A 19,356-nucleotide genomic window follows, 5' to 3' on the forward strand; every position below is an offset into this window, starting at 1 on the left:
GGCGACAGAGAGAAGGGGACAGAGAGAGACAGGGACAGATGGGGGTGGGCAGAGAAATGGGTAACAGAGCGAGCGGGGACAGAAAGAGGGGGGACAGAGAGAGGTGGGACAGAGAGAGTTGGGACAGAGAGAGTGGGGACGGGGGGGCAGAGAGTGGGGGGACAGAGAGAGGGGGCACAGAGAGGGGCTCAGAGAGAAGGTCGCAGAGAGAGGGGGACAGGGAAAGTGGGGACAGAGAGAGGGGGCAGAGAGAGGGGGAGAGAGAGGGGCACAGAGAGGGGGGACAGATGGGGGTGAGAGACATGGGTGACAGAGAGAGTGGGGACAGAGAAAGGGGGAAAGAGGGAGGGGGGACAGAGGGAGGGGGACAGAGAACAGGAATAGAGAGAGGGACAAAGTGAGGGGCGACAGAGAGAGGGGCGACAGAGAGCGTGGACAGAGAGGGGGGACTGGGGGATAGTGAAAGGGGACAGAGAGAAAGGAGGGGCAGAGCGGGGGACAGAGAGAGGGGGACGGAGCGAGGGGTGGTTAGAGAGGGGGTGGACGGGCGGACAGAGAGAGGGATGGTCCGAGACTGGGGGAACGGGGCGGCAGCGAGAGGGGGGACAGAGAGAGGGGGGACAGAGAAAGGCCGACAGAGAGAGCGGGACAGTCAGAGGGCGGTCAGAGAGAGGAGGACAGAGAGAGGGGGGTCAGAGAGAGGGGTCAGAGAGAGAGGGGTCAGAGAGAGGGGGATCAGAGAGAGGGGGGTCAGAGAGAGGAGGGGCAGAGAGAGGGGGACAGAGAGTGGGGGACAGAGAGAGAGGGACAGGGAGTGGGGGACAAAGAGGAGGGGAATATTGAAAGGGGGACAGAGAGAGAGGAGGAGCAGAGATATGGAGACAGAGAGAAGGGAACAGAGCGAGGGATGGACAGAGAGGGGGTGGATGGGCTGACAGAGAGAGGATGGTCAGAGACTGGGGGACAGAGAGAGGGGGTCAGAGAGAGTGGGACAGCGGGAGGGAGTCGGGGGGGAAGAGAAAGGAGGACAGATAGAGAGGACGAGCAGAGATAGGGGGACAGAGAGAATGGGGCAGAGTGAGGGGAGCAGAGAGAGGTGGACGGTGGGCAAACAGCGAGAGGGAGGGACAGAGAGGGGGATAGTGAAAGGGGGACAGAAAGAGAGGAGGAGCAGAGATAGCGGGACATAGAGAGAGGGACAGAGTGAGGGGTGGACAGAGAGAGAGAGTGGGGTGTCAGAGTGAGAGAGTCAGAGCGAGGAGGTCAGAGAGAGGGGGACAGCGAGAGGGGGGCAGAGTGAGAAGTGGACAGAGAGGGGGTGGACGGGCGGACAGAGGGAGGAATGGTCAGATACTGGGGGACAGAGAGAGGGAGGCAAAGAGAGTGGGACAGCGAGAGGGGGGATGGGGAAGAATAAAAGGGGGACAGAGAAAGAGGAGGAGCGGAGATAGGGGGACAGAGAGAGGGGGTTCAGAGTGAGGGGGTCAGAGAGAGGGGGTCAGAGAGTGGGGGACAGCGAGAGGGGGACAGCGAGAGATGGACAGAGTGAGTGGGACAGAGTGAGAGGGTCAGAGAGAGGGGTCAGAGAGAGATGTTCAGAGAGAGGGGGATAGAGAGCGGGGGACAGAGAGAAGGGGACAGAGAGAAGGGGACAGAGAGGTGTGGTCAGAGAGAGTGGATGACAGAGAGGGGGACAGATAGAAAGGGACAGGGAGCAACAGAGAGAGGAGGGACAGTGAGAGTGGGACAGACAGAGTGGGGACAGAGAGGCAACAGAGAGAGGGAGAGAGAGAGAGAGGGGGAGAGAATGGGGAGAGAGAGAGGGGGAGTGAGAGAGGGGGAGAGAGAGGGGGAGAGAGAGAGGGGGGCAGAGAAGGGGGAACAGAGAGAGGTGGTAGAGAGACGGGGACAGTGAAGGGGGACGGGGTGGACAGAGAGGGGGGAAAGAGGGGGTTGAGAGAGATTGGGGACAGAGAGAGGAGGCACAGCGAGAGGAGAACAGAGAGATGGGGACAGAGAGATGGGAACAGAGAGAGTGGGGGATGGAGAGAGAGGGGGACAGAGAGAGAGGGGGACAGAGAGGGGAGGATAGAGAAACAGAGGGACAGGGAGAGTGAACAGAGGGAGGTGGCAGAGAGAGTTGGGAGGACAGAGAGAGAGTGACAGAGAGTAGGGGGACAGACTTAGTGGGACAGAAAAAGGTGGACAGAGAGAGCGGGGTAGAGAGAGGGCGGAGAGAGAGAGAGGGGACAGAGAGAGGGTGGACAGAGTGACATGGTACAGAGAGACAGGGTAAGAGGGACAGGGCCAAAGAGAGAGTGGGGCAGTGTGAGATGGACAGAGAGAGGAGGACAGAGAGAGAGGGGACAGAGAGAGTGAGCACAGAGAGAGGGGGTAGACAGAGAAGGGGGACAGAGAGGGGGACAGATGGAGCGGGACAGAGAGAGTGGAGACAGAGAGAGGGGGGACAGAGAGAGGGGGGACAGAGAGATGGGGGACGGAGAGAGTGGGGACAGAGAAAGTGGGGACAGGGAGAGTGGGGACAGAGAGAGTGGGGACAGTGAGGGGGGTAGAGAGAGAAGGGGGACAGAGAGAGGGGGACAGAAAGAGGGGGACAGAGAGAGGGGAACAGAGAAAGGGGGGAACAGAGGGGGGACAGAGGGATGAATAACAAAGAGAGGGGGTCATGGGGGGCAGAGAGAGGGTTTCAGGGAGGGGGCAGTGAGAGGGTCACAGAGTGAGGGGCAGAGAGTGGGGGACAGGGAGAGGGGGCAGAGAGAGGGGGCAAAGAGAGGGAGGGCAGGGGGGGGCAGAGAGAGGGGGGCAGAGAGAGGGAGGCAGAGAGAGGGGTGGCAGAGAGAGGGGCCAGAGAGAGGGCGGGCAGAGAGAGGGTGGGCAGAGAGAGGGGTCAGAGAGGGGGTGCAGAGTGAGAGTTGGACAGAGAGAAGGGAGTCAGAGAGAGGGGGGACAGAGTGAGACAGTGACAGAGAGAGGGGGCAGAGAGAGTGGGGACAGAGAGAGAAGGAACAGAGAGAGCAGGGCAGAGAGAGAGGTGGACAGAGAGAGGGGGACAGAGAGATTGGGGACAGAGAGAGTGGGGACAGAGAGAGGGGGGCAGAGAGTGAGGTGGACAGAGAGTGAGGTGGACAGAGAGAGAGGTGGACAGAGAGAGTGGGGACAGAGAGAGGGGGGCAGAGGCAGACAGGGACAAAGAGTGAGTGACAGAGAGAGTGGTGACAGAGAGCAGGGGACAGAGAGCAGGGGACAGAGAGAGAGGGGACAGACCTAGGGGAACAGAGAACCGTGGGGACAGAGAGAGGGGGATCGAGAGAGGGGGGACAGAGTGAGGGGGGACGGACAGGGGTGATCGAGCGAGAGGGGAGAGAGACAGGGGGACAGGGAGGGTGGACAGAGCGAGGGGGCAGAGGGGGGCGAGAGATAGGGGGCAGAGAGGGGGGTGACAGAGAGTCAGGGGACAGGGAGGGGAGGACATAGACAGGGGGACAGGGAAGGGGGACAGATAGAGGGGGCGGGGGGTCCGAGAGAGAGGGGGACAGTGAGAGAGGGACAGAGAGAGGGGAACAGAGGGGGACAGAGAGAGGCGACAGAGAGAGGGGAACAGAGGGGGACAGAGAGAGGCGACAGAGAGACAGTGGGACAGGAAGGGTGGACAGAGGGAGGGGGCAGAGATCAGGTGGGACAGAGAGGGATGACAGAGAGAGAGGGGACAGACTTAGGGGGACAGAGAGACGTGAGGACGGGGGGCAGAGAGGGGAGACAGAGAGGTGGTGACAGAGAGAGTGGGAGACAGAGGGGGACAGGGAGAGAGGGGACAGAGAAAGTGGGATAGAGAGAGGGGAGAAAGAGAGCGTAGGGACAGAGACAGTGGGGACAGAGAGTGGGAAGACAGAGAGACGGGGGTCAGAGAGACGGGGACAGGGGACAGAGAGAGGGCGGACGGAGAGAGGGGGTTCAGAGACAGGGGGACAGAAAGAGGGGGACAGAGAGAGGGGAACAGAGAGAGGAGGGACAGAGAGAGGAGGAGAGAGAGAGAGCAGGAATAGAGAGACGGACAAAGAGAGGGGCAACATAAAGAGGGGAGACAGAGAGAGGGGGACAGAGAGAGGGAGGCAGAGTGAGGGGTGGACAGAGATGGGTGGAGGCCGTCAGAGAGGAGGGGGACAGAAATGAGCTGGACAGATGGAGGGGAATAGAGTGAGGGGGGAAGAGAAAGGGGAGCAGAGAGAGGGGGAAATAGAGAGGGGGAAATAGAGAGGGGAACAGAGAAGGTGTCAGAGGAGGGGGCAGAGAGAGGGGGCAGACATGAGCTGGACAGATAGAGGGGGACAGAGGGAGGGGGGCAGAGAGAGGGGGGCAGCGAGAGGGGGAAATAGAGAGGGTGAAATAGAGAGGGGGACAAAGAGGGGGTCAGAGGAGGGGGCCATGAGGAGGGGACAGAGGGGGGGAACAGAGAGCGGGGGACAGAGAGGAGCTGGGCAGAGATGAGCTGGACCGATAGAGGGGGACAGAGTAAAGGGAGCAGAGAGAGGGGGGGCAGAGAGAGGGGGAAATAGGGAGGGAGAAAGAGAGGAGGAAATAGAGAGGGGGACAGAGAGACGGGGAACAGAGAGGGGGACAGAGAGAGGGGGACAGAGAGACAGGGTCAGAGAGAGGGACAGAGAGAGGGGCGACAGAAAGAGGGGCGACAGCGAGGGGGGACAGAGAGCGGGGGAAAGAGAGCGATGGACAGAGAGCGGGGCCAGAGAGAGGGGGACAGAGAGAGTAGGAATAGAGAGACGGACAAAGAGAGGGGCAACATAAAGTGGGGAGACAGAGAGGGGGGACAGAGAGAGAAGGAAAGAGAGACAGGGTCAGAGAGAGGGACAGAGAGAGGGGCGACAGAAAGAGGGGCGACAGAGAGGGGGGGACAGAGAGACAGGGTCAGAGAGAGGGACAGAGAGAGGGGCGACAGAAAGAGGGGCTACAGAGAGGGGGGACAGAGAGCGATGGACAGAGAGCGGGGGTCCGAGAGCGGGGACAGAGAGAGGGGGACAGAGAGAGCAGGGACAGAGAGAGGAGGAGAGAGAGAGTAGGAATAGAGAGACGGACAAAGAGAGGGGCAACATAAAGTGGGGAGACAGAGAGGGGGGACAGAGAGCGGGGGACAGAGAGAGGGGGGCAGAGTGAGGGGTGGACAGAGAGGGGTGGACGGGCGGACAGAGGGAGGAATGATCAGAAACTGGGGGACAGAGAGAGGGGGATAGGGGGACAATGAAAGGGGGGCAGAGAAAGAGTAGGAGCAGAGATAGGGGGACAGAGAAAGGGGGCTCAGAGTGAGTGGGTCAGAGAGAGAGGGTCAGAGAGTGGGGGACAGCGAGAGGGGGACAGCGAGAGGGAGACAGAGTGAGCGGGACAGAGTGAGAAGGGTCAGAGAGAGGGGGTCAGAGAGAGGGGGATAGAGAGCGGGGGAGAGAGAGAGGGGGACAGAGAGAAGGGGACAGAGAGAAGGGGACAGAGAGGTGTGGTCAGAGAGAGTGGGGGACAGAGAGGGGGGACAGAGGGAAAGGGACAGAGAGCAACAGAGAGAGGAGGGACAGAGAGAGGGGAAAGGGAGAGTGGGGACAGAGAGAGGTGAACAGAGAGAGGGGGAGAGAGAGAGGGGGTAGAGAGAGGGGAGAGAGAGAGGGAATGAGAGACGGGGTTAGAGAGAGGGGGAGAGAGAGAGAGGGGGCAGAGAGAGGGGAACAGAGAGAGGGGGAGAGTGGGGGGGACAGTGAAGGGGGATGGGGGGATAGAGAGAGGGGAAAGAGAGGGGTGGCAGAGAGATTGGGGACAGAGAGATAGGGGACAGAGAGAGGGGGCACAGCGAGAGGAGAACAGAGAGATGGGGGCAGAGAGATGGGAACAGAGAGAGTGGGGGATAGAGAGAGAGGGGGACAGAGAGTGGGGGACAGAGAGAGGGAGGACAGAGAAACAGAGGGACAGGGAGAGTGAACAGATAGAAGTGGCAGAGAGAGTTGGGAGGACAAAGAGAGGGTGACAGAGAGAAGGGGGACACACTTAGTGGGACAGAAAAAGGTGGACAGAGAGAGCGGGGCAGAGAGAGGGCGGAGAGAGAGAGGGGGGACAGAGAGAGGGTGGACAGAGTGACATGGCACAGAGAGAGAGGGACAGAGAGAGATGGGACAGAGAGAGTGAGCACAGAGAGAGGGGGGTAGAGAGAGAGAAGGGGGACAGAGAGGGGGACAGATGGAGCGGGACAGAGAGAGGGGGTACAGAGAGGGGGGGCAGAGAGATGGGGGACAGAGAGAGTGGGGACAGAGAGGGGGGACAGAGAGAGGGTGGACAGAGAGAGGGGGGACCGAGACAGGGGGACAGAAAGAGGGGGATAGAGAGAGGGGGACAGAGAGAGGGGGGAACAGAGAGAGGGGGGAACACAGAGTTGAGTGACAAAGAGAGGGGGTCATGGGGGCAGAGAGAGGGTTTCAGGGAGGGGGCAGTGAGAGGGTCATGGAGAGAGGGGCAGAGAGAGTGGGACAGAGAGGGGGCAGAGAGAGGGAGGGCAGAGAGAGGGGGCAGAGAGAGGGGGGCAGAGAGAGGGAGGCAGAGAGAGGGTTGGCAGAGAGAGGGGACAGAGAGAGGTGGACAGAGTGAGAGGTGGACAGAGAGAGGGGGACAGAGAGAGTGGGGACAGAGAGAGTGGGATGGAGAGAGGGGAGAAAGAGAGCGTAGGGACAGAGACAGTGGGGACAGAGAGTGGGAAGACAGAGAGACGGGGGTCAGAGAGACGGGGACAGAGAGACAGGGGACAGAGAGAGGGCGGACGGAGAGAGGGGGTTCAGAGACAGGGGGACAGAAAAAGGGGGACAGAGAGAGGGGAACAGAGAGAGGAGAGACAGAGAGAGGAGGAGAGAGAGAGCAGGAATAGTGAGACGGACAAAGAGAGGGGCAACATAAAGAGGGGAGACAGAGAGAGGGGGACAGAGAGAGGGAGGCAGAGTGAGGGGTGGACAGAGATGGGTGGAGGCCGTCAGAGAGGAGGGGGACAGAAATGCGCTGGACAGATAGAGCGGAATAGAAGGAGGGGGGAAGAGAAAGGGGAGCAGAGGGAGGGGGAAATAGAGAGGGGGAAATAGAGAGGGGAACAGAGAAGGTGTCAGAGGAGGGGGCAGAGAGAGGGGGCAGACATGAGCTGGACAGATTGAGAGGGACAGAGGGAGGGGGGCAGAGAGAGGAGGGGAAGCGAGAGGGGGAAATAGAGAGGGGGAAATAGAGAGGGGGACAAAGAGGGGGTCAGAGGAGGGGGCCATGAGGAGGGGACAGAGGGGCGGAACAGAGAGCGGGGGACAGAGAGGAGGTGGGCAGAGATGAGCTGGACCGATAGAGGGGGACAGAGTAAAGGGGGCAGAGAGAGGGGGGGGCAGAGAGAGGGGGAAATAGAGAGGGGGAAATAGAGAGGGGGACAGAGAGGGGGTCAGAGGAGGGGGGCAGAGAAGAGGGGACAGAGGGGGGGACAGAGAGCGGGGGACAGAGAGCAGGGGGATAGAGGGCAGGGTGACAGAGAGGAATGGGACAGAGTGAGAGGTGCAGAGAGAGTGAGGCAGAGAGAGGGGGCAGAGAGAGGGGGAAATAGGGAGGGAGAAAGAGAGGAGGAAATAGAGAGGGGGACAGAGAGACGGGGAACAGAGAGGGGGACAGAGAGAGGGGCACAGAGAGACAGGGTAAGAGAGAGGGACAGAGAGAGGGGCTACAGAAAGAGGGGTGACAGCGAGGGGAGACAGAGAGCGGGGGAAAGAGAGCGATGGACAGAGAGCGGGGCCAGAGAGAGGGGGACAGAGAGAGTAGGAATAGAGAGACGGACAAAGAGAGGGGCAACATAAAGTGGGGAGACAGAGAGGGGGGACAGAGAGAGGGGGACAGAGAGAGGGGGACAGAGAGAGAAGGACAGAGAGACAGGGTCAGAGAGAGGGACAGAGAGAGGGGCGACAGAAAGAGGGGCGACAGAGAGGGGGAGACAGAGAGACAGGGTCAGAGAGAGGGACAGAGAGAGGGGCAACAGAAAGAGGGGCGACAGAGAGGGGGGACAGAGAGCGATGGACAGAGAGCGGGGGACCGAGAGCGGGGACAGAGAGAGGGGGACAGAGAGAGCAGGGACAGAGAGAGGAGGAGAGAGAGAGTAGGAATAGAGAGACGGACAAAGAGAGGGGCAACATAAAGTGGGGAGACAGAGAGGGGGGACAGAGAGCGGGGGACAGAGAGAGGGGGGCAGAGTGAGGGGTGGACAGAGAGGGGTGGACGGGCGGACAGAGGGAGGAATGATCAGAAACTGGGGGACAGAGAGAGGGGGGATAGGGGGACAATGAAAGGGGGGCAGAGAAAGAGGAGGAGCAGAGATAGGGAGACAGAGAAAGGGGGGTCAGAGTGAGTGGGTCAGAGAGAGAGGGTCAGAGAGTGGGGGACAGCGAGAGGGGGACAGCGAGAGGGAGACAGAGTGAGCGGGACAGAGTGAGAAGGGTCAGAGAGAGGGGGTCAGAGAGAGGGGGATAGAGAGCGGGGGACAGAGAGAGGGGGACAGAGAGAAGGGGACAGAGAGGTGTGGTCAGAGAGTGTGGGGGACAGAGAGGGGGGACAGAGGGAAAGGGACAGAGAGCAACAGAGAGAGGGGGACAAAGAGAGTGGGACAGAGAGAGAGGGGGGATGGGGGAAGAATGAAAGGGGGACAGAGACAGAGGAGGAGCAGAGATGAGGGACAGAGAGATGGGGGTCAGAGTGAGGGCGTCAGAAAGAGGGGGTCAGAGAGTGGGAGACAGCGAGGGGGGACAGCGAGGGGGGACAGCGAGAGGGAGACAGAGTGAGCGGGACAGAGTGAGAGGTCAGAGGGAGACGGTCAGAGAGAGGGGGTAGAGAGCGGGGGACAGAGAGAGTGGGACAGAGAGAAGGGGACAGAGAGGTGTAGTCAGAGAGTGTGGGGGACAGAGAGGGGGGACAGAGAGAAAGGGACAGAGAGCAACAGAGAGAGGAGGGACAGAGAGAGTGGGACAGACAGAGTGGGGAGAGAGAGAGGGGGTAGAGAGAGGGGAGAGAGAGAGGGAATGAGAGAGGGGGTTAGAGAGAGGGGGAGAGAGAGAGAGGGGGCAGAGAGAGGGGAACAGAGAGAGGGGGGAGAGAGGGGGGGACAGTGAAGGGGGATGGGGGGATAGAGAGAGGGGAAAGAGAGGAGTGGCAGAGAGATTGGGGACAGAGAGATAGGGGACAGAGAGAGGGGGCACAGCGAGAGGAGAACAGAGAGATGGGGGCAGAGAGATGGGAACAGAGAGAGTGGGGGATAGAGAGAGAGGGGGACAGAGAGAGGGGGACAGAGAGAGGGAGGACAGAGAAACAGAGGGACAGGGAGAGTGAACAGAGCGAAGTGGCAGAGAGAGTTGGGAGGACAAAGAGAGGGTGACAGAGAAGGGGGACACACTTAGTGGGACAGAAAAAGGTGGACAGAGAGAGCGGGGCAGAGAGAGGGCGGAGAGAGAGAGGGGGGATAGAGAGAGGGTGGACAGAGTGACATGGCACAGAGAGAGAGGGACAGAGAGAGAGGGGACAGAGAGAGTGAGCACAGAGAGAGGGGGTAGAGAGAGAGAAGGGGGACAGAGAGGGGGACAGATGGAGCGGGACAGAGAGAGGGGGTACAGAGAGGGGGGGCAGAGAGATGGGGGACTGAGAGAATGGGGACAGAGAGGGGGCACAGAGAGAGGGTGGACAGAGAGAGGGGGGACAGAGACAGGGGGACAGAAAGAGGGGGATAGAGAGGGGGGGGGACAGAGAGAGGGGGGGAACAGAGAGAGGGGGGGAACACAGAGTTGAGTGACAAAGAGAGGGGGTCATGGGGGCAGAGAGAGGGTTTCAGGGAGGGGGCAGTGAGAGGGTCATAGAGAGAGGGGCAGAGAGAGTGGGACAGAGAGGGGGCAGAGAGAGGGAGGGCAGAGAGGGGGGGGCAGAGAGAGGGGGGCAGAGAGAGGGGGGCAGAGAGGGAGGCACAGAGAGGGTTGGCAGAGAGAGGGGGCAGAGAGAGGTGGACAGAGTGAGAGGTGGACAGAGAGAGCGGGACAGAGAGAGTGGGGACAGAGAGAGTGGGGACAGAGAGGGGGGGCAGAGAGTGAGGTGGACAGAGAGAGAGGTGGACAGAGGGAGTGGGAACAGAGAGAGGGGGGCAGAGGCAGACAGGGACAAAGAGTGAGTGACAGAGAGAGTGGGGACAGAGAGCAGGGGACAAAGAGCAGGGTACAGAGAGAGAGGGGACAGACCTAGGGGAACAGAGAACCGTGGGGATAGAGAGAGGGGGATCAAGAGAGGGGGGACAGAGTGAGGGGGGACGGACAGGGGTGATCGAGCGAGAGGGGACAGAGAGACAGTGGGACAGGGAGGGTGGACTGAGCGAGGGGTCAAAGGGGGGTGGGCAGAGATGGGGGCAGAGAGGGGGGTGACAGAGAATCAGGGGACAGGGAGAGGAGGACAGAGACAGGGGGACAGGGAGGGGTGGACAGATAGAGGGGGCGGGGGGTCCGAGAGAGAGGGGGACAGTGAGAGAGGGACAGAGAGAGGGGAACAGAGGGGGACAGAGAGAGGCGACAGAGAGACAGTGGGACAGGAAGGGTCGACAGAGGGAGGGGGCAGAGATCGGGTGGGACAGAGAGGGGAGACAGAGAGGTGGGGACAGAGAGAGTGGGAGACAGAGGGGGACAGGGAGAGAGCGGACAGAGAGAGGGGTATAGAGAGAGGGGAGATAGAGAGCGCATAGACAGGGACAGTGGGGACAGAGAGTGGGAAGACAGAGAGACGGGGGTCAGAGAGACGGGGGCAGAGAGACGGAGGACAGAGAGAGGGCGGACAGAGAGAGGGGGTCAGAGACAGGGGGACAGAGAGAGGGGAATAGAGAGAGGGGGGACAGAGAGAGGGGGGCAGAAAGAGTGGGACAGAGAGAGGGGGGACAGAGAGAGGGGGTAACAGAGAGAGGGGAGCAGAGGGAGGGGGGCAGAGAGAGGGGGGGCAGAGAGAGGAGGGGAAGAGAGAGGCGGGCAGAGAGAGGGAGGCAGACAGAGGGGTGGCAGAGAGAGCGGGAAGAGAGAGGGCGAGCAGAAGCAGGATGGGCAGAGTGCGGGGGCAGAGAGGGGGTGCAGAGAGAGGATGACAGAATGAGAGGTGGACAGAGAGAGGTGGGTCAGAGAGAGGGGGGACCGAGTGAGACAGGGACAGAGAGAGAAGGGCAGAGAGATTGGGGACAGAGAGAGAGGTGGACGGCGAGTGAGGTGGACAGAGAGAGAGGTGGACAGAGAGAGTGGGGACAGAGAGAGTGGGGACAGAGAGAGGGGGGCAGAGGGAGACAGGGACAAAGAGTGAGGGACAGAGAGAGAGTGGGGACAGAGAGCAGCGAACAGAGAGCAGGGGACAGGGAGAAGGGGACAGAAAGAAGTGGACAGAGAGAAGGGAACAGAGAGAAGGGGACAGAGAGTGGGGGGACAGACCTAGGGGAACAGAGAACCGTGGGGACAGAGAGAGGTGGATCGAGAGAGAGTGGACAGAGTGAGGGGGGACGGACAGGGGTGATCGAGCGAGAGGGGACAGAAAGACAGGGGGACAGGGAGGGTGGACAGAGAGGGGGGACAGAGAGCGAGGGACAGAGAGAGGGGGACAGAGAGAGGGGGACAGAGAGAGGAGGGACAGAGAGAGGAGGGACAGAGAGAGGGGCGACAGAAAGAGGGGCGACAGAGAGGGGGGACAGAGAGCGGGGGCAGAGAGCGGGGGACAGAGTGCGGGGGACAGAGAGAGGGGAACAGAGAGAGGAGGGAGAGAGAGAGGAGGAGAGAGAGAGAGCAGGAATAGAGAGACGGACAAAGAGAGGGGCAACATAAAGAGGGGAGACAGAGAGAGGGGGACAGAGAGAGGGAGGCAGAGTGAGGGGTGGACAGAGAAGGGTGGAGGGCGGACAGAGAGGAGGGGGACAGAGATGAGCTGGACAGATAGAGGGGAACAGAGTGAAGGGGGCAGAGAAAGGGGAGCAGAGAGAGGGGGAAATAGAGAGGGGGAAATAGAGAGGGGTACAGAGAGGGGGGTCAGAGGAGGCAGCCATGAGGAGGGGACAGAGGGGGTGACAGAGAGCGGGGACAGAGAGGAGGGGGACTGAGATGAGCTGGACAGATAGAGGCGGACAGAGTGAGGGGGCAGAGAGAGGGGGCAGAGAGAGGGGAAATAGAGAGGGTGAAATAGAGAGGGGGCAGAGAGTGGGTCAGAGGAGGGGGGCAGAGAAGAGGGGACAGAGGGGGGGACAGAGAGCGAAGGGACAGAGAGCGGGGGATAGAGAGCAGGGTGACAGAGAGGAGGGGGCAGAGAGAGGGGGGCAGAGAGAGGGAAAGAGAGAGGGGGAAATAGGGAGGGAGAAATAGAGAGGAGGAAATAGAGAGGGGGACAGAGAGACGGGGAACAGAGAGGGGGACAGAGAGAAGGGACAGAGATAAAGGGTCAGAGAGAGGGACAGAGAGAGGGGCGACAGAAAGAGGGGCGACAGAGAGGGGGGGACAGAGAGCGGGGGGCAGAGACCGGGGAACAGAGAGAGGGGGACAGAGAGAGCAGGGACAGAGAGAGAACGAGTGAGAGTGTAGGAATAGAGAGACGGACAAAGAGAGGGGCAAGATAAAGAGGGGAGACAGAGAGGGGGGTAGAGAGAGGGGGACAGAGAGAGGGGGGCAGAGTGAGGGGTGGACACAGAGGGGTGGACGGGCGGACAGTGGGAGGAATGGTCAGAAACTGGGGGACAGATAGAGGGGGACAAAGAGAGTGGGACAGAGAGAGAGGGGGGATGGGGGAAGAATGAAAGGGGGACAGAGACAGAGGAGGAGCAGAGATGAGGGACAGAGAGATGGGGGTCAGAGTGAGGGCGTCAGAAAGAGGGGGTCAGAGAGTGGGAGACAGCGAGGGGGGACAGCGAGAGGGAGACAGAGTGAGCGGGACAGAGTGAGAGGTCAGAGAGAGACGGTCAGAGAGAGGGGGATAGAGAGCGGGGGACAGAGAGAGTGGGACAGAGAGAAGGGGACAGAGAGGTGTAGTCAGAGACTGTGGGGGACAGAGAGGGGGGACAGAGAGAAAGGGACAGAGAGCAACAGAGAGAGGAGGGACAGAGAGAGTGGGACAGACAGAGTGGGGACAGAGAGAGGGGAACAGAGAGAGGGGAGAGAGGAGAGGCAGGGAATAAGAGAGGGGGTGAGAGAGAGCAGGAGAGAGAGAGGGGGCAGAGAGAGACGAACAGAGAGAGGGGGGAGAGTGAGGGGGACAGTGAAGTGGGACGGGGGGACAGAAAGGGGGGAAAGAGAGGGGTGGCAGAGAGATTGGGGACAGAGAGATAGGAGACAGAGAGAGGGGGCACAGCGAGAGTAGAACAGAGAGATGGGAGCAGAGAGATGGGAACAGAGAGAGTGGGGGATAGAGAGAGAGAGGGGGACAGAGAGAGAGGGGGACAGAGAGAGGGGAGGACAGAGAAACAGAGGGACGTGGAGAGTGAACAGAGAGAGGTGGCAGAGAGATTTGGGAGGATAGAGAGAGGGTGACAGAGAGTATGGGGACATACTTAGTGGGACAGAAAAAGGTGGACAGAAAGAGGGGGGCAGAGTGACATGGTACAGAGAGACAGGGACAGAGGGACAGGGCCAAAGAGAGAGTGGGGCAGTGACAGATGGACTGAGAGAGGGGGACAGAGAGAGAGGGGACAGAGAGAGTGAGCACAGAGAGAGGGGGTAGAGAGAGAGAAGGGGGACAGAGAGGGGGACAGATGGAGGGGGACAGAGAGAGGGGGGTCAGAGAGTGGGGACAGAGAGATGGGCGACAGAGAGAGTGGGGACAGAGAGACTGGGGACAGGGAGAGGGGGACAGAGAGAGTGGGGACAGGGGGAAGGGGGACAGAGACGGGGGACAGAAAGAGGGGGACAGAGAGAGGGGGGACAGAGAGAGTGGGGACAGAGAGGGGTGATCGAGCGAGAGGGGACAGAAAGACAGGGGGACAGGGAGGGTGGACAGAGCGAGAGGGCGGGAGGGGCGAGAGATAGGGGGCAGAGAGGGGGGTGACAAAGAGTCAGGGGTCAGGGAGGGGAGGACAGAGACAGGGGGACAGGGAGGGGGGACAGATAAAGGGGGCGGGGGGTCCGAGAGAAGGGGGACAGTGAGAGAGGGAGAGAGAGAGGGGAACAGAGGGGGACAGAGAGAGGCGACAGAGAGACAGTGGGAGAGGATGGGTGGACAGAGGGAGGGGGCAGAGATCGGGTGGGACAGAGAGCGATGACAGAGAGAGAGGGGGACAGACTTAGGGGGACAGAGAGACGTGAGGACGGGGGGCAGAGAGGGGAGACAGAGAAGTGGGGACAGAGAGAATGGGAGATAGAGGGGGACAGGGAGAGAGCGGACAGAGAGAGAGGGATAGAGAGAGGGGAGATAGAGAGTGCAGGGCCAGAGACAGTGGGGACAGAGAGTGGGAAGACAGAGAGACGGGGGTCAGAGAGATGGGGACAGAGAGACGGGGGACAGAGAGAGGGCGGACAGAGAGAGGGGGGACAGAGAGAGGGGGACAGAGAGAGGGGGGACAGAGAGAGGGGGGACAGAGAGAGGGGGTAACAGAGAGAGGGGAGCAGAGGGAGGGGGGCAGAGAGAGGGGGGGGCAGAGAGAGGAGGGGAAGAGAGAGGCGGGCAGAGAGAGGGAGGCAGACAGAGGGGTGGCAGAGAGAGGGGGAAGAGAGAGGGCGGGCAGAAGCAGGATGGGCAGAGTGCGGGGGCAGAGAGGGGGTGCAGAGAGAGGATGACGGAATGAGAGGTGGACAGAGAGAGGTGGGTCAGAGAGAGGGGGGACCGAGTGAGACAGGGACAGAGAGAGAAGGGCAGAGAGAGTGGGGACAGAGAGAGAGGTGGACGGCGAGTGAGGTGGACAGAGAGAGAGGTGGACAGAGAGAGTGGGGACAGAGAGAGTGGGGACAGAGAGAGGGGGGCAGAGGGAGACAGGGACAAAGAGTGAGGGACAGAGAGAGAGTGGGGACAGAGAGCAGCGAACAGAGAGCAGGGGACAGGGAGAAGGGGACAGAAAGAAGTGGACAGAGAGAAGGGAACAGAGAGAATGGGACAGAGAGAGGGGGGACAGACCTAGGGGAACAGAGAACCGTGGGGACAGAGAGAGGTGGATCGAGAGAGAGTGGACAGAGTGAGGGGGGACGGACAGGGGTGATCGAGCGAGAGGGGACAGAAAGACAGGGGGACAGGGAGGGTGGACAGAGAGGGGGGACAGAGAGCGAGGGACAGAGAGAGGGGGACAGAGAGAGGGGGACAGAGAGAGGAGTGACAGAGAGAGGAGGGACAGAGAGAGAGGGACAGAGAGAGGGGCGACAGAAAGAGGGGCGACAGAGAGGGGGGACAGAGAGCGGGGGCAGAGAGCGGGGGACAGAGTGCGGGGGACAGAGAGAGGGGAACAGAGAGAAGAGGGAGAGAGAGAGGAGGAGAGAGAGAGCAGGAATAGAGAGACAGACAAAGAGAGGGGCAACATAAAGAGGGGAGACAGAGAGAGGGGGACAGAGAGAGGGAGGCAGAGTGAGGGGTGGACAGAGAAGGGTGGAGGGCGGACAGAGAGGAGGGGGACAGAGATGAGCTGGACAGATAGAGGGGAACAGAGTGAAGGGGGCAGAGAAAGGGGAGCAGAGAGAGGGGGAAATAGAGAGGGGGAAATAAAGAGGGGTACAGAGAGGGGGTCAGAGGAGGCAGCCATGAGGAGGGGACAGAGGGGGGGGACAGAGAGCGGGGACAGAGAGGAGGGGGACTGAGATGAGCTGGACAGATAGAGGCGGACAGAGTGAGGGGGCAGAGAGAGGGGGCAGAGAGAGGGGAAATAGAGAGGGTGAAATAGAGAGGGGGCAGAGAGTGGGTCAGAGGAGGGGGGCAGAGAAGAGGGGACATAGGGGGGGACAGAGAGCGGGGACAGAGAGGAGGGGGACTGAGATGAGCTGGACAGATAGAGGCGGACAGAGTGAGGGGGCAGAGAGAGGGGGCAGAGAGAGGGGAAATAGAGAGGGTGAAATAGAGAGGGGGCAGAGAGTGGGTCAGAGGAGTGGGGCAGAGAAGAGGGGACAGAGGGGGGGACAGAGAGCGAAGGGACAGAGAGCGGGGGATAGAGAGCAGGGTGACAGAGAGGAGGGGGCAGAGAGAGGGGAGCAGAGAGAGGGAAAGAGAGAGGGGGAAATAGGGAGGGAGAAATAGAGAGGAGGAAATAGAGAGGGGGACAGAGAGACGGGGAACAGAGAGGGGGACAGAGAGAAGGGACAGAGAGAGAGGGTCAGAGAGAGGGACAGAGAGAGGGGCGACAGAAAGAGGGGCGACAGAGAGGGGGGACAGAGAGCGGGGGGCAGAGACCGCGGAACAGAGAGAGGGGGGACAGAGAGAGCAGGGACAGAGAGAGGACGAGTGAGAGGGGACAGAAAGACAGGGGGACAGGGAGGGTGGACAGAGAGAGAGGGCGGGAGGGGCGAGAGATAGGGGGCAGAGAGGGGGGTGACAAAGAGTCAGGGGTCAGGGAGGGGAGGACAGAGACAGGGGGACAGGGAGGGGGGACAGATAAAGGGGGCGGGGGGTCCGAGAGAAGGGGGACAGTGAGAGAGGGACAGAGAGAGGGGAACAGAGGGGGACAGAGAGAGGCGACAGAGAGACAGTGGGAGAGGATGGGTGGACAGAGGGAGGGGGCAGAGATCGGGTGGGACAGAGAGCGATGACAGAGAGAGAGGGGACAGACTTAGGGGGACAGAGAGACGTGAGGACGGGGGGCAGAGAGGGGAGACAGAGAAGTGGGGACAGAGAGAATGGGAGATAGAGGGGGACAGGGAGAGAGCGGACAGAGAGAGGGGGATAGAGAGAGGGGAGATAGAGAGTGCAGGGACAGAGACAGTGGGGACAGAGAGTGGGAAGACAGAGAGACGGGGGTCAGAGAGATGGGGACAGAGAGACGGGGGACAGAGAGAGGGCGGACAGAGAGAGGGGGGACAGAGACAGGGGGACAGAAAGAGGGGGACAGAGTGAGGGGGGACAGAGGAGCGGGGAAGAGAGAAGGCGGCAGAAAGAGGGGGTCAGAGAGAGGGGGACAGAGAGCGATGGACAGAGAGCGGGGGACCGAGAGCGGGGACAGAGAGAGGGGGACAGAGAGAGCAGGGACAGAGAGAGGAGGAGAGAGAGAGTAGGAATAGAGAGACGGACAAAGAGAGGGGCAACATAAAGTGGGGAGACAGAGAGGGGGTTCAGAGAGCGGGGGATAGAGAGAGGGGGGCAGAGTGAGGAGTGGACAGAGAGGGGTGGACGGGCGGACAGAGGGAAGAATGATCAGAAACTGGAGGACAGAGAGAGGGGGGATAGGGGGACAATGAAAGGGGGGCAGAGAAAGAGGAGGAGCAGAGATAGGGGGACAGAGAGAGGGGGCTCAGAGTGAGTGGGTCAGAGAGAGGGGGTCAGAGAGTGGGGGACAGCGAGATGGGGACAGCGAGAGGGAGACAGAGTGAGCGGGACAGAGTGAGAAGGGTCAGAGAGAGGGGGTCAGAGAGAGGGGGATAGAGAGCGGGGGACAGAGAGAGGGGGACAGAGAGAAGGGGACAGAGAGGTGTGGTCAGAGAGAGTGGGGGACAGAGAGGGGGACAGAGGGAAAGGGACAGAGAGCAACATAGAGAGGGGGACAAAGGGAGTGGGACAATGAGAGAGGGGGGATGGGGGGAGAATGAAAGGGGGACAGAGACAGAGGAGGAGCAGAGATGAGGGACAGAGAGATGGGGGTCAGAGTGAGGGCGTCAGAAAGAGGGGGTCAGAGAGTGGGAGACAGCGAGGGGGGACAGCGAGAGGGAGACAGAGTGAGCGGGACAGAGTGAGAGGTCAGAGAGAGACGGTCAGAGAGAGGGGGATAGAGAGCGGGGGACAGAGAGAGTGGGACAGAGAGAAGGGGACAGAGAGAGAGGGGACAGACTTAGGAGGACAGAGAGACGTGATGACGGGGGGCAGAGAGGGGAGACAGAGAAGTGGGGACAGAGAGAATGGGAGATAGAGGGGGACAGGGAGAGAGCGGACAGAGAGAGGGGAGATAGAGAGTGCAGGGACAGAGACAGTGGGGACAGAGAGTGGGAAGACAGAGAGACGGGGGTCAGAGAGATGGGGACAGAGAGACGGGGGACAGAGAGAGGGCGGACAGAGAGAGGGGGGACAGAGACAGGGGGACAGAAAGAGGGGGACAGAGAGAGGGGGGACAGAGGAGCGGGGAAGAGAGAAGGCGGCAGAAAGAGGGGGACAGAGAGAGGGGGACAGAGAGGGGGGGGAACAGAGAGATGAGTGACAAAGAGAGGAGGTCATGGGGGGATGATAGAGTGTTTCAGGGAGGGGGCAGAGAGAGGGTCACAGAGAGAGGGGCAGAGAGAGGGGGGAAAGAGAGAGGGGGGCAGAGAGAGGGGGCAAAGAGAGGGAGGGCAGAGGGAGGGGGCAGAGAGAGGGTGGCAGAGAGAGGGAGGCAGAGAGGGGGTGGCAGAGAGAGGGGGCAGAGAGAGGGCGGGCAGAGAGAGGGGGCAGAGAGGGGGTACAGAGAGAGGTGGACAGAGTGAGAGGTGGACAAAGAGAGAGGGGTCAGAGAGAGGGGGGACAGAGTGAGACAGGTACAGAGAGAGGGGGCCAGAGAGAGTGGTGACAGAGAGAGAAGGGACAGAGAGAGGGGTACAGTGAGAGGGGGACAGAGAGAGTGGGGGACAGAGAGAGTGGGGACAGAGAGAGTGGGGACAGTGAGAGGGGGACAGAGAGAGTGGGGACAGAGAGAGAGGTGGACAGAGAGAGAGGTGGACAGAGAGAGTGGGGACAGAGAGCAGAGGACAGAGAGCAGGGGGACAGAGAGAAGGGAACAGAGAGAAGGGGACAGAGAGAAGGGGACAGAGAGAAGGGAACAGAGAGAAGGGGACAGAGAGAGGGGGGGACAGACCGAGGGGAACAGAGAATCGTGGGGACAGAGAGAGAGGGATCGAGAGGGGGGGACAGAGTGAGGGTGCAGAGGGGGGTGCGAGAGATACGGGGCAGAGAGGGGGGTGACAAAAAGTCAGGGGACAGGGAGGGGAGTACAGAGACAGGGAGGGGGAGACAGATAGATGGGGCGGGGGGTCAGAGAGAAAGGGGGACAGTGAGAGAGGGACAGAGAGAGGGGAACAGAGGGGGACAGAGAGAGGCGACAGAGAGCCAGTGGGACAGGATGGGTGGACAGAGCGAGGGGGCAGAGATCGGGTGGTACAGAGAGGGATGACAGAGATAGAGGAGACAGACTTAGGGGGACAGAGAGACATG

This window comes from Chiloscyllium punctatum, chromosome 12, assembly GCF_047496795.1.
Source record: "Chiloscyllium punctatum isolate Juve2018m chromosome 12, sChiPun1.3, whole genome shotgun sequence".
NCBI lineage: Eukaryota > Metazoa > Chordata > Chondrichthyes > Orectolobiformes > Hemiscylliidae > Chiloscyllium > Chiloscyllium punctatum.